Source organism: Cibotium barometz, chromosome 25 (genome assembly GCF_041138505.1).
Source record: "Cibotium barometz isolate CiBa-2024 chromosome 25, ASM4113850v1, whole genome shotgun sequence".
Lineage (NCBI taxonomy): Eukaryota > Viridiplantae > Streptophyta > Polypodiopsida > Cyatheales > Cibotiaceae > Cibotium > Cibotium barometz.
The window spans coordinates 37,797,273-37,815,329 of NC_141070.1; the positions used below are offsets into that span (position 1 = coordinate 37,797,273).

At 42.1% G+C, this 18,057-nt stretch overlaps 1 pseudogene across 1 annotated transcript; it reads right to left on the bottom strand.

Annotated features, from left to right (window-relative positions):
• Positions 1–5,166: 5,166 nt before the first annotated feature.
• LOC147624529 (cytochrome P450 71AU50 pseudogene) lies at positions 5,167–7,910 on the bottom strand (annotated as a pseudogene). Its single transcript, XR_015269134.1, has 2 exons — positions 6,961–7,910; positions 5,167–5,805 (listed from the first exon to the last, which is right to left on the bottom strand). The product of XR_015269134.1 is annotated as a cytochrome P450 71AU50 pseudogene (transcript).
• Between the last annotated feature and the right edge of the window lie 10,147 nt (positions 7,911–18,057).

Here is an 18,057-nt window from a genome sequence, read left to right on the forward strand (position 1 = left end):
TTTTACTTGGGTAAGGGCTTCTTTTTCTCTCTCTAGGAGCCATGGCCTGCAGATCTGGACCTCCTACTCCATCATCCTCTCCACCAGCTCTCATGGAAGAGCTCACCATCCCCTGTTGTGAAGGTACAGATCTACACATCCTTGCAAGCTGAAGCTCTCCATGTCCATCACTAGCAAACTCTCCATATCTATCATCCTCTCCACCAGTTCTCATGGAAGAGCTCACCATCCCCTCCTGTGAAGGTACAGATCTACACATCCTTGCAAGCTGAAGCTCTCCATCTCCATCACTAGCAAGCTCTCCATATCTATCTCCTCAAGGCCTCCATTTCCATCTCTGTATCCATCTGCATCTCCTCCACCTCCATCTCTATCACCATCTCCATCTTCATCTCCTCCATCACCATCCACATTTCCATCCTCCACCTCCATCCTCCATCTCCATCATCTCCATCACCATCCACATTTCCATCTCTGTATCCATCTACATCTCCATCTCCATTTGCTAGGTACAATGGCTCTACGGGACATCACCAACAAGCAATCAAAGTTTCGCTTGCACGTGGACTTAGACGAGGAGTATGCCATAATGCGAAGTAATCGAACGAAGGGATGTATTCCTGCTGAGGTGCTACGACTTCAAGGTGCAAAAGCCATTGATCTTTGGACTGATGGAAGCATTTATCCCCTTGATCCACAGACTGGTGCACCTCCCTCTTTTCGTAATATCACGCAGGTTGTACGCTTCTTGGGTGACGGTTATAATGGTTTCTTAGGGTACTGTCAGAGGCTCTATTCTTTGTACTTGCAGGAACTCTCAAATCAAAATCACCTCAGGAAGCTTCTAAAATTATGCAAGGCAAAAAAGGAAGAATGTGCGTCAACTTTCATGGCCACAAAGGAACATATGCTGGCTCGAGTCAAGGATCTAGAGAAGGAGGGTGCAGAGCAGAAGATGAAGCTTGATGAAGGTGTGGAAAGCAGGGATCGAGCTATAGAGAACTATCTCCGTCTTCGAAACTCAACTCGGAACCTTCGCCGACATGTCGATCATTTCACTCACCTCCCCATGGGATATAATGCAAGGCAGCGAAAGCGCAAGCCCCTCTGAGTCTTCTTTCCAAAGATGGGGGGGCTTGCAAGCAACGTGTGCGTCAAACAAGGTAATCACAGCTTCAAAACTAGCATTACATTCCTTTTTCATATAGTTATGTCATTGACTCTGAACTATGTGATGTTCAGGGAATGTGCTAAAGCAATATTAGGTTGTTCCAATACCGAGGAGTCTATCCTTGAGCACATTATTCCAGAGCAGAAAGTAATCAATATGATAACCAATCCAGTAAATGGTGCATTGCGTGACAGGATTCAAAAGTATTTTCTCAAGGAATTCGAGCAGATTGTCAGTCCCGTTGACATGCTCACTGTGTGCGACACAGCAGGTATCAGTGATAAGGGATACAGGACATGCTCACTGTGTGCGACACAGCAGGTATCAGTGATAAGGGATACAGGGCTTTGTATACTTGCATCACAGCACATCTACGAGGCAAAGGAATGACATGATCTATACTTCCAACACCATACAGTATAGTTATGGCAAGGAAGTCAGCAAACAACAATATTGCCGACTTGCTAGGCGGCTAACAGATGGGTGGATGGTAGCATGCCAATGTCAAATTCAAAAGATTTTGCTTACAACAAGTTTAACAATGTTTACGTCGAGGTGGAGGCGCTTCAACGAGATATGATTCAGTTTTATGATATGACATTAGAAGAGACGGATGGAAAGGCTATATTTGTCCTCAAATTGGATGAATGTCAGGTTGTAAAGGGCCAAAGGGTGGAACGTACAAGTTTGACACTCATGAGTAGGGCATTGAAGCGAAAGAGCTTAGACGGCGAAGATGAAACAGGTGATGCGGAGAATAACTTGCACACAAAGCGACGCAAGCAAGATTACTTTGGAGTGCAGTCTGAGAAGAACATATGGTGGCAAGCGGCATGGACCCTTCCGCACGAGGACCATGACAGTCTGAGGTGGTACTTCACCCGTACAGGTATTCAAGGAGTGATACACAGGCAATCAAATGGTGAAGTCTTGCATGTGCCTGGCACTGGTCACTTTGAAATAGAGTGGCACCTTGGTGGTGATCTCAAGACCCTCAAATGCATGTTGGGAACTAAAAGCGGTGCTAACACTTTGTTTCCATGCATCTTTTGTTGTCATCCAAGGATGCCAAGTGTCGCAGTGGGGAAGGCCAAACAAGCAACCAAGGTGAAAGGTCGTAAGCAGGCAAGTGCAAAGGGCTCAAATCAATTACAAAAAGGGAAGGGTATGCACGTCTGGCTCAATGGAATTATGAGCTGCAATCAAAGCAAGGCACCATCTCGCGCAGAGGAGGATGCTACTTGGAACCCTATTCTTTCAATTCCACTGTCGCGAGTACATGTGTGTACCTTGCACGCAAGACTTAGAATTCTGGACAAATTGTTGATGCTCCACATCAATTATGCTTGGAACATGGAGCCAGAGTCACGGCGAGAACAGGGCATCCAAGAGCTTGAAGTTGTTTTATCATCCGTGGGGCTTCACGCAGGTGCTATCACCCTCTCTAAGGATCGCAAAAACCCATCAAGTACCCAAGATAACCCTAATAAGATATGTATGGGTGGTGCAAAAGCAAGACACCTGCTCTCAAACTATGGTGAGGCTCAAAGCCATACACATTTTGAATTATGGAAGCAGATTTGTGATGTAACAACCTATCGAGGCAATGAGGCGACACTAGGATTGAAGCGTGCACATGTGTGGGAAGCTTGTGATGAGATGATGAGGCTTCTTGAGCGCCCGTATCTTGATGAAGCAGAGATAGCTACATTTAAGACTTCGATTTCACAGAAGAAATGATCGATGCTTGGGGGGAAACTCATATAACACACTACATGCATATTCTCTATGCGCACAGTTCCTTCTTTCTAGATGAATATGGGTCTCTTGCACTCTGGAGCAACCAAGGCATGGAACGATCACATTACCAAGCCAAGGCCTATTTTAAGAACACGGATCATGGCGGTGGCAAGGTTCGCAGCAATGCGTTTCAGGAAATGTTCAATTAGTTTTACCGTGCACTTACTGGGAGAAAGGCCCAAAAGCGAGCCGAAAATTTGTCTTTGAGGCGCAAAATCATGAAGGTGGTAGGTGCAAGGCGAAAGAGAAGGGTGCAATGTGTCAATGGCACGTGAAAGAGCGAGGCAATGGCACAGTGTCGACTAAGAAATGGCCGCATGTGGTTACCCACCCAATAATTCTTGTTCACCACTTTTTGGCGCGTAAATTGACTTTTTTGTAATTTTGGCCCCCTATAAATATCAGTGAGTTTTATAGTCATTTTTAAAAGTCTTGACTTGTGAGCTCTCTCTCTTCCTCTCCCCTTGACTCTCTCGCGCTCTCTCTCTCTCTCTCTCTCTCTCTCTCTCTCTCTCTCTCGCTCGTGCACTAATATCTCACGCACATGGAGCCCCCAAATGATCCTCCCTCCAATACGCAGGATGACATTTTCAAAGACCTTGGGCCCTTACCGGTGGCACATAGAACTGAAATCCCAAACATTTACCCACAAGCCCAAATGGATTTGGAAGCTGAGCGTGTGAGGCTTGAGCGAGAGGCCCAAGAAGCCCAAGAACGCCAAGAAGCGGAGAGATTTTAGAAAGAAGCAGAGGACATGGAGGCAGCTGAGAGAGCAAGAAAAGAAGCCGAAGAGACCGTCAGAACACAGGAGGAGGACGAGGCAGCAAAGAAAGCACAGGAGGATGAGGCTGCCAAGAAGGCAGAAGAAGACGAGGCAGTTAGGAAGGCGGAGGCAGATAAGAAGGCTGTAGAAGATGCTCAGGCCGCCGCAAGCAACGAGAGAAGATTAGCATTCTTTGCTGCGGAGGAGGATTCAGTAAGTTACAAAATCTTAAATATGGGTATCTATTAACTTTTTATTTTTTAAATTTTACACATAAATTATGCGTAACTTCGATAATCTATTCTGCATTCTTTTTCTTTTTTTATGTCAAATTGTCTATTTTTAATCTAATGTGTCTATCTAAAGTACATGGCTAAGTGATGTGGGCAGAATGGGGCATTCTGTCGAACAAAAAATTTCTCATAGTGTCGGTATAATCGTTGGTATTAATCAATGTCGGTAAAAACGTTGATGGCCAATGTAAATTTACTAACGATTTGATCAAAACTAGCATCAATTAACGCATATCGATGTGAATACCAATGGTTCGATACCACCGATGATACCGACATCTCGAGTAATTTTGGGAAAAAAAAAATCTAAGTCTAAATCATCGATATATGTGACAGTATTAGGCTGATCTCTTGTAGTGACTCAAACCAAATTAATACTCAATCCAGCATAGTACTTCCATAACACTCAAACCAAATCAATACATAGAGTTGGGAATGCTTGTTATTCCCATCAAATCTCATGCAAGCCCATCATTGAACGAGGGATCCTCATGATCCTCATCAATTTATCTAAAAAAAGAAGAGATCTACAAACACTTAATTAAAACATGCACTTGTAGTGGTGATGTATTAACAATAGTAAGACCCAAGTACAATATACAAGAGTATTGATTACGTATAGCAAGTGAGATGATTAAGCTTAAGAATATTCTTAAATTAAAGTTTTACTATTTAACTGTAAAAACATAGATTAAAAGAAGATTGACAAAGATTCTATCATAATAATCATCTTACAAGGTGAGCCACAGAAGGCATGGACGCCCCCCTCTTCCCCCCTCCCCTCGCCCCACCCCCCTCCCCACAAAAAAACCTCCCAAATCAAGCCCGAGAAAAGTAATATAGTGGAAGTGACACCAGTTCTAGTGAAAGCCTTAAAGTGACACCAATTCTAGTGAATGCCTTAAAGAGACTTCAGTACATGAAGGGGAAAAAAGTAAGGCCCATTACACATACCCCACCGCCCATGTATGGGCGGGGGAGATTGCCTGCCCATGAATTATGGGCGGTGGATACCCCACCACATCAGCATGGGCAGGTTGGCGATGTGTAATGGGCCTAAGAAACATAGACTCATGTCTCAACATATTAAGAGCACTTGACATGATGGTTGTGCAACATAGACTTGTGTCTCAACATAATTAAGAGCACTTGACATGGTGGTTGTAGTAGGGGTGGGATGGTGGCAGGCGAGCAGTAGGGTGGAGGCAAAGCGGGGTATCCCTGGGCACAGTGAGGCCGAAGCCATCATTCATGGAGAGGTTCTTATCCGCAGGCCAAGAGAAACCATGCAGGAGTGTTGCTAATGCCATGCTGACCACAGTAAAGCCCATCGTGTTGCCAGGGCAGCCACGCCGACCTGCTCCGAAGGGAATCACCCTGAAGTCATAGCCGAGCACGTCGATGGCTTGTCCCCCAAGAAACCTCTCAGGCTTAAACTCAAGAGCATTCTCCCACACAGTCTCGTCTCTGCCTATCGCCCATGCATTCACAAATAGCCTGGTTCCTGCTGGAAGCTTGTATCCTGCCACACTCACCTCCTCGCTAGACATGTGAGGGAACAGCAATGGCGTCACCGGATGCAGCCTCATGGACTCCTTCACCACTGCCTCCAAGTACTTTAACTCAGCCAAATCTCCTTCCTCCACACCCCTCTCCCTTCCCACCACTCTTTCTAGCTCGTCTTGTGCCTTTCTCATCAAATCCGGCCGCCTCACTAGCTCTGCCAAAGCCCATTCTGTCGACATTGCAGTTGTCTCCGTGCCTGCTGCAAACATATCCTTCACAAACCCAAAAGAGAATGAATGCCAATTGTTGCTAACCCTAACATATCCTTCACAAACCCAAAAGAGAAAGAATGCCAAGTGTTGTTAACCCTAACATATCCTTCACAAACCCAAAACAGAAAGAATGTCAATTGTTATTAACCCTATCCCTAAACCCTCTGCAAGCAAGATCGAGAGGCATGTAACTCCTTTCCCTCGGAAATCTAAAGCCCTTTAGAAAGACAAGGCCAGGAGCTGGATCATGGTGAAGTTTCAATGTTCCTCTATTTAAAATTGTTTTGCAAACTTAGCTAGTATCTGGATGGGCTTAGAGCTTAATAGTTTACATCCCTCTCCATAGTTCATGAGAGTTGAGATGTGATGAACAAGTAAGTTGGGCTGAGCATGCACCTGCTTTGCCAATGAAAAAGACTAAGAGCAGGGTTTACTTTGTATGAGGAAGCTTGTGAACTCAATCTAAGGGCTTTCACTATCATGTGGCATGTTTCAGAGCTTAATAATTTGTATTTCCGTAGTCGATCTATGTTCAGATACATGATGCTCTTAAGGTGAAGTACAGAAGGTGCAAAGAAAATCAAGGGCATTTAGAAAACTGTCAATGCCTTGCACAGTTGAGAGCTCAAAGGGGATCAAATTCCCTCCAAGGTTAAAATAATCAATACTTGTTCTTCAAGGACATTAAGTGTAGAGATATTCTAATCCCTTGAGATTAGTTGTAGCTTGCTTAGTCAAACAGTCAGGTTGGTTACACAACAGAGACCCTACCTGTGAGCAAGGCTTATTAATCATCCAACACTCTCTTGTTTCCCCTACTTTGTACATTTTCCACTATGGACGTGGTTTTAGACGAGAGTAGTTGGACTATTGAATCCAAAGATGTGGTTTCTATTGCATGGTTATCAGACAAATTGCACAACATGTTCTCTTGAACTGATAGTGTGGCTCTCTTGTGGGGGGCATGTTTTGATGGTGTGCCTATTGTCTAAAAATTGGCTAAGGTGATATACCCTCTTGTGGTACTGTGTATGCATTTAATTTTTGCTAAACACATTCTTACAAGTCAACCCAATACCAAACACATTTCAACACATAGCAAGGAACACACAGCAAGGCCCTAGAAAACCCTCCGGCCTCTGTAGAAAGGCTTACCAGAACAACGGCCTTGATGCTCTCGTCTGTCATTCTGATCTCTGCGTCCTTCTCTTCGTGAAGAGAAAGAAGCGCGTCGACGAAGTCGCTTGGGGCGTCGATGGGGCAGCTGCTGGTGAGAAGGCGCTGCTTGTGCTCATCTATCAGCTTCTGGATAACTTTGTCGAGCTCGTTTGCAGTCTTGCGCGCAGCTCTTCGATAACCTTGCAGATCAAGCCGCTTCAAGCAGGTTATGTAATCGCCCACGTTGAAAGCACCCACAAGCCGAAAACACTCCCGGATGAGCTGCCTTATACTCTCCGTTTCCGCGCACCCGATCAGCCTCTTGCCTAACGCCATCCTGCAAATCACGTTATTGCTCAGCCTAAGCAGCTCGTCTCGCACAACCACCTCTTCCCCCCGCGATGCTCTCTCCCACAGCGATCCCACCAACACAACCATCTCTTCAACCCTAATGCTCTCAAATGACGCAAACACCTTAGGATTAAACACTTGCATGCTGCATACCCTTCTCAGATAGCGCCAATAGGGCCCATATGGGGCTAACCCTAGGTTTTTCCCATTGTAAGAAAGGGCAAGGGAGACTTCAGTTTCTGGCCTGTTGGCAAATATGCGGTCATGGGTTCTGAGAAACTCGGCGGCTATGGTGGGCGAGGAGGCGATCACTGTGTGGATATTGCCTAGCCAAATGGACATGAGAGGACCATGCTTTTGGGCGAGTTTGTGAAGGGATTGGTGGGGGTATCTGCCCAAGAGATGCAGATGCCCTAGAAGTGGCAAGGCAAGAGGACCAGGCGGAAGCTGGGTGTAATGCTTTTGCTTCTTTGAGCAAAGGTTTACGAGCCGGTGCAGCACAATTGCAGCAATGAACAAGACTACTAAGCCCACAGATACGCTTGCCATTCTGTTGCTTCTTGTTGTGATCTCCAGCCCGAGGGGTAAGAAATGAAGCGCTTTTCTGCCCTGACATGAATCAACATGCACCATGATGAAGCCTTCTTCGTGAACATCCTAGCAACGATCCTATCGCCCATCTTCTTTTGTTTTTTTCGTATGCGATACACTCTGTTGCCTTAGCGTTATTTTGAATTTTGGACAACCTCGGGAAATATTTTCCCTTAATGTTTTCATCTAGCTAGTGTAAGCAAGAACCATCATCTTGCCTCACCACTTAAGTCCCTACTTTGTGGGGGTGGGGAAGTATAGTTCCTCAAAATGTCATCTTGCAACCTCAACTCAAGCCTCAAAAACTCTAGAAGCAAGGTGCTAAAAAGCAAATGCCACAAAGTGGGGAAGTATAGTTCCTCAAAATGTCATCTTGCAACCTCAACTCAAGCCTCAAAAACTCTAGAAGCAAGGTGCTAAAAAGCAAATGGTAGCATGTTGTCCACCATAGAAGCCCAGGAACGGGACCCCGGATATAATTGGCCTCATAATCTACTAAGCCATTTAAAAAAGAAACCCAATGATAATAGTGTAAGTTTCATTTTTCAAAATCCCTGTCAATCTAGAAAGCCCATTCGCCATTGGGCTTTGTTAGACAAGAGATCCAATTGATGTGTAGTGATGCACTGAGTGATTTCTCTTTTAAGTTAGATGGTAGGAAAATCAAAAGACGGAGTGAATCTTCCAAAACCTGCTCTTTTTTAACAAACCACATATCCTAGAGGTTGTGGAATCACCTTGAGATTGTAACCTTTCCATATATAATAAAATTTCAAGAGTTATCTTTGGTCTATATGTTGTGTAAATGTTACTACTTTCTTCTTTTAGCATCTTTTTCTTTATATTTGCTTCAATGGCAACCACACGTCCTGGCATCCCTTCTCCTCTACCTTGACAATGTCTAGATTTTGAAAGATCCCTGTCCCCACCGCGCAACGAATTCAGGGGTGCTAGCAGCGGAAGTAGCACTTCTTGCGTGGGGCAGGGTCCCTCACTCCCGGCCTCGCCCACAGATATCCGGACAAGAGACTAATCCATCGGTTCTCCCAAAACCGAACCCGGGAAAACTTCCCTCACCCGGAAAGCACGGGCGATTCCTCCAAGATAATTTTTCTCTAACGTAGTCAAAAGCCTTAACTAACGGAACTGATCTGACCAAACCCGTAAGTCCCATAGTCAGATCAAGGAAAAGATTGCACTTGGATCATAGAGACTAACGCTTTTTTCCTCATTGAGAGGCACAGCCGTTGATTCTTTTCCATAGAACAATTTTTGTCCGGGATTTACTTCATATATGGTACCATAACAGAATTGAGTCTCAATTTAGGGATCCATCAGTCCAGCCTAATCCCATCCAGTCCCATGGGTTAGAACTGCCCGACCACTATAGTGATAGGATCCAATTAGGAATTTGGTTAGGTTTTGTCCCAGGTACTAGGGAAAAGAGTTTCCAGGCCCCCTAGCCGGATATTCATGCAAACTTAAAACTAGTCACACCACTTACACACCCAATATGAAATTGCCTTTTTCACAGATTCAACTGTCTTTAAAACAATCATTTAATGAAATCATAGTATCACTGATCATAATCCTCCAAAATCTCTGGTTGAATCCTTATTTCCAATCATTCCTTCATCAGTGTACCTATGGCATCATTGGCAACTAGAACGCTCACCACCTGTCCACTTAGGGGCCTTTTCGATGATTCCTAGCTCATAGTCCTCAGCAATATATTCACATATCAAAATGTAATCTCCGTTGAAGATCAGCAAGATCAACCACAATAGATCTATATAAAAGACCCATGGACTCATTCGTTGAGGACCAGCAAGGTCAATCAACCAGATCCATGCCCGAATTCAGAAAACAACTCATACTCCTTGTTCTAAATCTTCCATGACGCATGTGTGGGTATCTTCGGTGACCCAGAACCCGAGCACCGTATGGTCAGCACCCTCTAGGATCCTTCGCAAGTGACCTAGTGCTTCACTCATAGGCCACTTCCTTGGTCTCTCATCCACCATACCGGAAGCTCACCATTTTTAGTAGTCGAACCGAGGCTGGTCAAGACCTCGGCCGACCTTGCTATGTGAGACATCCTCCCATTGACTCTCCGTTAGCTGTTTTATAACTTTATTAGATTAGGTCTCCACGATCTCATTCACAAGACAGTCAAAATGCTTCCCCAGCATTATTGACATTTAAAAACAGTCATTTTAAAAACAAGTCATAAATACAATTTCTATAGCGAACTAGCGTCTTTCCACATTGTTCCACATCAATCCTCATTTATTTCATCTGTATTCCCATTCTCATCACATCATAATCATTCACATCACACATCACATCTATCCCAATTTACATCACATCTCATTCATTCACATCCCGATTCACATGACATCACATCTCATTCATTCACATCCCGATTCACATCAATTCACATCCATCACATTTATTTTTATCCATCACATTCACTCACTCATATCCACCACACATACATTCTCATAACCATCCCATCACATATATTCTATCCACATTAGATCACATCACTTCTATCCACATCATATCTCATTCATACACATCCATCCAATCGGTCACATGTACGACTACCCACATCTATTCATACATTCATATCTATCACTTCACATCCACATATATTCATGTCACATCACATCTCTTTTCATCACATCACATTCTTTCGCATACACATCCACATCACATTCTTTCACATCCATTCTTTCACATACATCCACTCACATCCCATATCATTCATTTACATCCTGTTTCACATGATATCACATCTCATTTATTCATTCACATTTATCTCATTCACATCACATCTCATCACATCTATTCACATCTCACATCTCATCACCTCACATCTCATCACCTCTATTCACCTCACATCTCATCACCTCTATTCACATCACATCCATCCATCCATTCATTCACATCTATTTCATAGAATTTAAACATAGAATTTAAGAGAATTCTAATTTTGATATAAAGATTCTTTACGCATCTATTTATGCATAAAAATCAACTTCAGTGTGGGAATAACACTTTTATAAAAATCCTTTTATGCATCTATTTAAGCATAAATTCAAATTTAAGAAAAATAACACTTTTGAAATTAAAAAAATCCTTTATGCATCTTTCTATGCATAGAAATTAAATTCAATGAAAACAACACTTTTATAATAAAAATATTTCAATTATGCATCTTTCTATGCATAGAAATTAAATTCAATGAAAACAATACTTTTATAATAAAAATATTTCCATTATGCATCTTTCTATGCATAGAAATTAAATTTAATGAAAATAACACTTTTATAATTAAAAAAATTTCATTACGCATCTTTTTATGCATAGAAATTAAATTCAATGAAAATAACACTTTTATAATAAAAAAATTTCCATTATGCATCTTTCTATGCATAGAAATTAAATTCAATAAAAACAACACTTTTATATAATAAAAAAATTTTCATTATGCATCTTTCTATGCATAGAAATAAAATTCAATAATTAATGTTAGTGATATCCATGCATATTCATAGGTGAATATGTACATGGAATAAATTAGAATATTTTTTTAAGAATGCACAAACGGTGGGAATTACTCTTTTGGAATAACATAAAAATAAACTTTCTTTTCCACAAAATTCTAGAAAATTTTGCCATAACCTCCTTTGTATGGCTAGCTATTTCTAAATTTTTAACATTCTATTTTCAATTTAAATTAACCCCAATCAGATATAAAGGACTCTAATCTACAAGATTTTCAATTTCAAGAGAGTAAACAATAAGAAAAGTTTAATCAATCTATTTGTTAATCATTCTAGGATAAAGAAAGGCTAAATTGTAAAGAAGAGAAGGGGATGGCCTTTTCATCAAGGCATAGCATCATAATTTACTTTAATGAACTATAAAAAATAAGAAAATAAAAAAAACCATAGAATTAAAATTAAAAAGTAGAAATTTTAGCTTACATGGAGTTTGTAAGCTTTTCTTTGGCTTGAGGGAGGATTGAGGGTTCTACTCTTGTTTGGATCAAGAGTGGCCACCAATTTCTTTGGAGAGGATTAAGTAAAAAACAATTGAATTATCAAGAAAATTCAATGGATAGGAGTAGAGTAACAGTGCATAAACACTATTAACCTTTTACAAAGAGGGAGGCTTCTATTTATAGGAAAAAGTGAGCCTCTAACCAAGCAAACTGATTTTAGAATTCTTGACCATTTTTGGGTCAGTTTAGCTTACTTTTTGGATCTACTTAAAATAGGAGAGAGGAGAGATGAAAATATCTCATTATTTTTTAGTTTAAAACTCCTCCACACATGTGAAATAGGCGTCTCCTTCATGAGGGGAGATCCCCACACTAAGGTATCAAAAATGCATCATTTCTTCTAAATATCTCTTCTTTTTTAACTAATAAACCTTGTCCATAGTCAACTCTTCATCTTATATGAGCATTTACTCATTTTTGGGAGATTTTCTTTTATTCTTTAATTTATCTCGTCCCTACATTTGGATTAATCTTATTGGTCCATAGGAACCTTAATTGGAGCATAATTCAAAAATTTCTGAAAATCTAGATCCTTAGGCTAAGGTCCTTTATACCTATTTTTAATTAATTCCAATTGCACATTGGAAAGTTCTTTTTGAATTTTTATTTCAGAAAAAATCATTTTAGACACTAGGAGGATTTTTATATCAAAAAATATCTCAATTTTGAATTACCTCCCTCTAGACATTTTTGTTGGAATTAGGGTTGCAGGAAAGCACACAAAGCTTGGAGAGGAAGAAGCAAGAATGCACACAACACACAATGTATTAGATTGTGTCAATGTACAAAAGATGAGTTAGCCCTAGAGTGATGGGCGTATACAAGCCGGGGGGAAAAACCTCCTAAAGAGGGAAAAAGTACCCCGGCGGTCCTAAGTGTGTTCACACACATCACTGCCTATATATATATGGCAACAAATCCCCCCTGGGAGTGATGGTGTGAACGAGAGCTGGCACTCATGTATAGGGGAGTGCCATGCCCGAAGTAGATCAGTCCATAAAGGGGAGCAAGCCCAAAGCTTTGCGGAAAGCTTCAAACTTCTCACGAGGAAGCACCTTTGTGAAAAGATCGGCGAGGTTGTCCTGTGTTGGCACATAGGCCAAGCTGATCTCTCCTGCTGAGAGTCTCTCCCTGACATAGTGATAATGCACCTCAATGTGCTTTGTGCGAGCATGAAAAACTGGGTTTCTCACAACTGCCAATGCACTCTGACTGTCAGTGAAGATAGAGGTGGCAGACTCCTGTCCAACACCCAAGTCAGCCATAAGCCGTCTGAGCCACACACACTCAACCGTAGCTATGAAAGCTGCCCTCCTGTACTCGGCTTCACAACTAGAAGTGACCACAGTAGGTTGCTTCTTGCTCAACCAAGATATGCATGAGCTACCGAGCATGAAACAAAAACCACTTGTGGACACTCTTGTGTCATAGCAACCAACCCAATCTGAGTCCGAAAAAGCATGTAAATGTGGTGGCAACGATCCCCCCTTGGGATAAAACAACCCAAGATGTATGGTGCCACTCAAGTAGCGAAAGATGCGTTTAACTGCCTTCCAATGCTGAGACCTTGGGCTATGCACAAACCTGCTCACCTGTGAGACTGCAAACTGAATGTCCGGCCTCGTAATGCATACATAAATGAGGCAACCAACAGCTGTCTGATAGAGTGTGACATCAAAGTGATCTCCAGAATCATGAAGACTCAACTTCAAACCTGTCTCCATTGGAGTAGCAATAGGCTTGCAGTCTTCAAGGCCAAATCTCTGCAACAATGTCTCAATATACTTTGTTTGACACAAAGCAATACCTCCATCACACTGCTTAAATTGTATCCCCAAATAATGGTGCAAATGTCCCAAATCTGACATCTCAAAAGAGGCATTCAAATCAGCCTTAAAATCAGCAATATGACTTTCATTTGGTCCTGTGAGCAGCATGTCATCGACATAGAGAGCAATGATTAGATGTACATCATCCACACATTTAACATATAAAGTGTTTTCTGTTGGACTATTCTGAAAACCATGTGCAGTCAAATATGCATGTATCTTTTCATACCAAGCTCGTGGAGCTTGCTTTAAACCATATAAAGCCTTGTTCAACCTGCACACTTTGTTTTCCTGCCCTCTTTGAACAAAACCACGAGGCTGCAATACATACACCTCCTCATGCAAATCTCCATTCAAGAACGCAGTCTTTAAGTCCAACTGATGTACATTCCAACCATTATGAGCTGCCAATGCACAAATGCTACGAATGGTAGTCATACGACAAGTAGGAGCAAAGGTCTCATCAAAATCAATGCCCTTTTCTTGAGCATAACCCTTTGCAACAAGTCTAGCCTTATAGCGATCAACACTGCCATCTGGCTTTCGTTTCAACTTAAAAACCCACTTACATCCAATGGCCTTTTTACCAATAGGCAAATCACACAAAGACCATGTATCATTCTTCATTATAGCATCATATTCACTTTGCATTGCAGCCAACCAATTTTCTGATTTTTATGCCTCATCAAATGAAAGAGGTTCTTCCTCTTCACACATACTAGACACAGCCAAAGCATAACAATCTGTTGCATAAGAGGCATGCTGAAAACCTGAACGAGTACGACTAGATATAGGTGCATTAATTTTACTATCACGCAAGGTTTGCACCAGCCATTTAGGCATACCTCTAGCCTGCTCATTTTCAGCCCTATTCTCAGAAATTACATCTTGTAAATCTGCATCAGAAATAGGTTGATCTATGATGTCGTTTGATATCTGCATAGGCTGAATATTTGCCTCATTAGGACTTACATTTGAATTCCCACCTGTAAACAGAGGCAACAATGTATCAAATACATCCCGTGAGCTCACACCTATCTCTTTGGTACATGATAACAAAGGCTGCACAGCATCTTCCACAAAAACAACATCTCGACTAATCAAGATACGCTTTGACTGCGGATGATACAATCTGTAATCCTTGCTCTCAGCACTGTAACCAACGGTAAGAAGCATTATTGGCACATGTGACAGTATTCCCATTAGAGACAGCCTCAAGACAAGTGAACATATCACGATGCGAGGTAATGTGCTTTGTAGCACCACTATCAAAATACCATACATTAGAGTCAACAGAAACTGCCAAACATGCATCATGTACAGATGGGTCATACTAGCAATACACGCTAAACGCCCATTGTGTATCCTGCACAACATTTGCAGAATCTGCATTTGTAGAAGCATCCGCTATTGTGGCTACATTTGACTCTTTCTTCTTTGCCTCTTTAGCCTTTAGCTTAGGGCAATTCTTAATGACATGATCATTTGCCTTACAATAGTTGCACCTGGTCTTTTTCTTGCCTTTATCAAGAGCCTTCTCAGACTTATTGTTGCTACCTATGGGGAAGGAGAAGAAGTTGCAGACCTACTAACAGGAGAAGAAACAGTGGAAGGGGCTGCCTTACCACTTCTTCTCTGTTGCTGGGCAGCAATAAATGCTTGATCAACTGCATGCTGCCTGGCCCTATTTTGCCTGGACTGCACTTCTTGCAAGAGCTTGTTGACCAAAGTATCATACTTGACAGCATCAGGTCTGTCCTCAGTAAGAAGTCTCCACGTGAAAGCAAAAGTCTGATATGTCTCAGGTAAAGCATCAAGAACAGTCTGCACAAGAGAATGATCAGGAATAATCTCACCTACAGAAATCAACTGTTCTTTGAGATCTTTAATCTCAGCAAGAAAAACATTCATGTCATCATCTTCCTGCATAATCTTCAATTCTAGCTCTTTACGCAGGTAAGAGATTTTTGCCTCGTTACGACCTGCATACAAACCAGCTAGAATATCCCAAGCCTGTTTTACTGTTTTAGCTGAACGAATATGTGGGGTTGCTGTCTCCATCCAGTTTGTCTTCAGCAGACAACATGCGAAATACATCATCGCTGTTATCAGCCATGGCCACTAACTGAAACTGATGCAAAAGCTACCTGTAATGAAGCAAAGTCTAAACAGAGAACAACTCGTGCTATGTAGCACGGTCCACAATAGAATACGTATGCCTGTTTTGTAGAAAACTGCCCTGTCAAAATTTCTGTAGAAAATGACGAAAACACCTGTGTAGAACTTGCAATGCAAAAACGGAGCCCGAAACGACCTCAGATGCTTATTTGCAGAGTATAGGGACTTGTAAGCGATCGTGAAAGCTCACCTCAATCGGAGAACGTGAGTCGGAGGGTGTTGGCGGTGTAGCCCTGGGAGCCGATGCCTGCTCTGATACCAATTGTTGGAATTAGGGTTGCAGGAAAGCACACAAAGCTTGGAGAGAAAGAAGCAAGAATGCACACAACACACAATGTATTAGATTGTGTCAATGTATAAAAGATGAGTTAGCCCTAGAGTGATGGGCATATATACAAGCCGGGGGAAAAAACGTCCTAAAGAGGGAAAAAGTGCCCCGGCGGTCCTAAGTGTGTTCACACACATCACTGCCTATATATATATATGGCAACAATTTTCTCTCTCCAGACCAAATAGAAACAAGATCTGTTATTATTCTGAAAAGGGGATTGATTGCAAGGGGAGAAACTGGATATCATGAGCGGCTAGGAAGGAAATTAGAATCTTACATCCTACCCCACTTAAGACATGCGAGATGTCCTCATCTCGCAGGTGGAGTATGATCTCTTTCATCTTCTCTTCAATCACTTCCAGCGTTACTGCCTTGGAAGTGGATAGCCAATTTGGGAACATCTCTCTTTGACTTTCCCTATTCTGAGGCGAAGGTCTTGCATTACTTTGGATTGAGACTGCGGGTTAGTTAGAGAGTCTACCTTTGGGATTTCCTTGATTTTGGGGGGAAAAGAAACCTGATTACTTTGGAAGGAAGGAGCTGGAGTTTGGAATGTTGATCCCTGATTTCCCTGCCCCAAAAACCTTGATCCAAAAGGAGTTGGGCAACCCATATTGTGATGTCCAAATCCTTGATAGTTATAGCATTTCACTCCCTTGTTCAAGGGTGGAACTTCTGAAGTTGAATTCCAAGGGATTAAGTTTCGGGAAAAGGACATTTCTTCCATTCTTGAACTTCAAATATCCTGGGCTTGACCCTGATATCTTTTAGGCGACAGAAGGTTGGAATCACCTTTTGGAATTAAAAACTTTTTGAAAGGTGATGGGACTGGCTTTGACGGGGATTGAATTCCAGGGGATTGAGTTTCGAAAAAAGGACATTTCTTCCATTCTGGAACTTCAAATATCCTGGGCTTGACCCTGATATCTTTTAGGCGGCGGAAGGTTGGAATCACCTTCTGGAATTAAAAACCTTTTGAAAGGTGATGGGGCTGGCTTTGACGGGACTTTGATATCAAAGGCCATGGCAAAATCCTTCGCCATCCGCACTACTTCGGCCATGGAAATTGGCCCCCGAATGAACCTGGCTTCAGCTGTTCTTCATCCAACGGTGGCGAGTATTTAAGGAGGAGAGCGAACGCTTGGTGATATACTTCAATAGTTCTGCTCCCTTGGGTTAACTCTAAGAATTCGTTCATCTTTGTTTCCAAAAAGCCGTGAGGACAGAACCTCGTCCTTAGGTAAATTTTGAGATCATTCCATGTGGGTATTTCGATCCAGATGGTTTGTCTCGCAGTGGTTTCTCCATGCCACTGGCTGTTTCTACTATCTTTAGCCTTGCAAGAGCCATTTTGCTCTTCTCATTGTACCCGGTGACATCGAAGTATTCCATTACTTCGATCCACTTCTCCACAGCCTCGCTCAAGTTTTTCCCTTCACCCTTGAAAGGTCGAGGCTGTGATCTATGAAGAGCTTTACGAACATCCCAGTCGAGCTCTTCCTCATCGAATTGGGGGTTATCATTTCTACCATGACGACCTCGATCCATGTTCCTATCAATACGAAAATTCTTGTTAAGTCCCTTTATTTATGATTCAAATCCGATTTTAGATTCAACTGATTCTGGGGTTCTTTAGATTGGTCAGTTCCTCACAGAATCATGGGATAAAGATATTCATATAGAACTCATTATCAGATAACAATTCATTCAAAACATATCATTCATATCTTTAACATAATAAT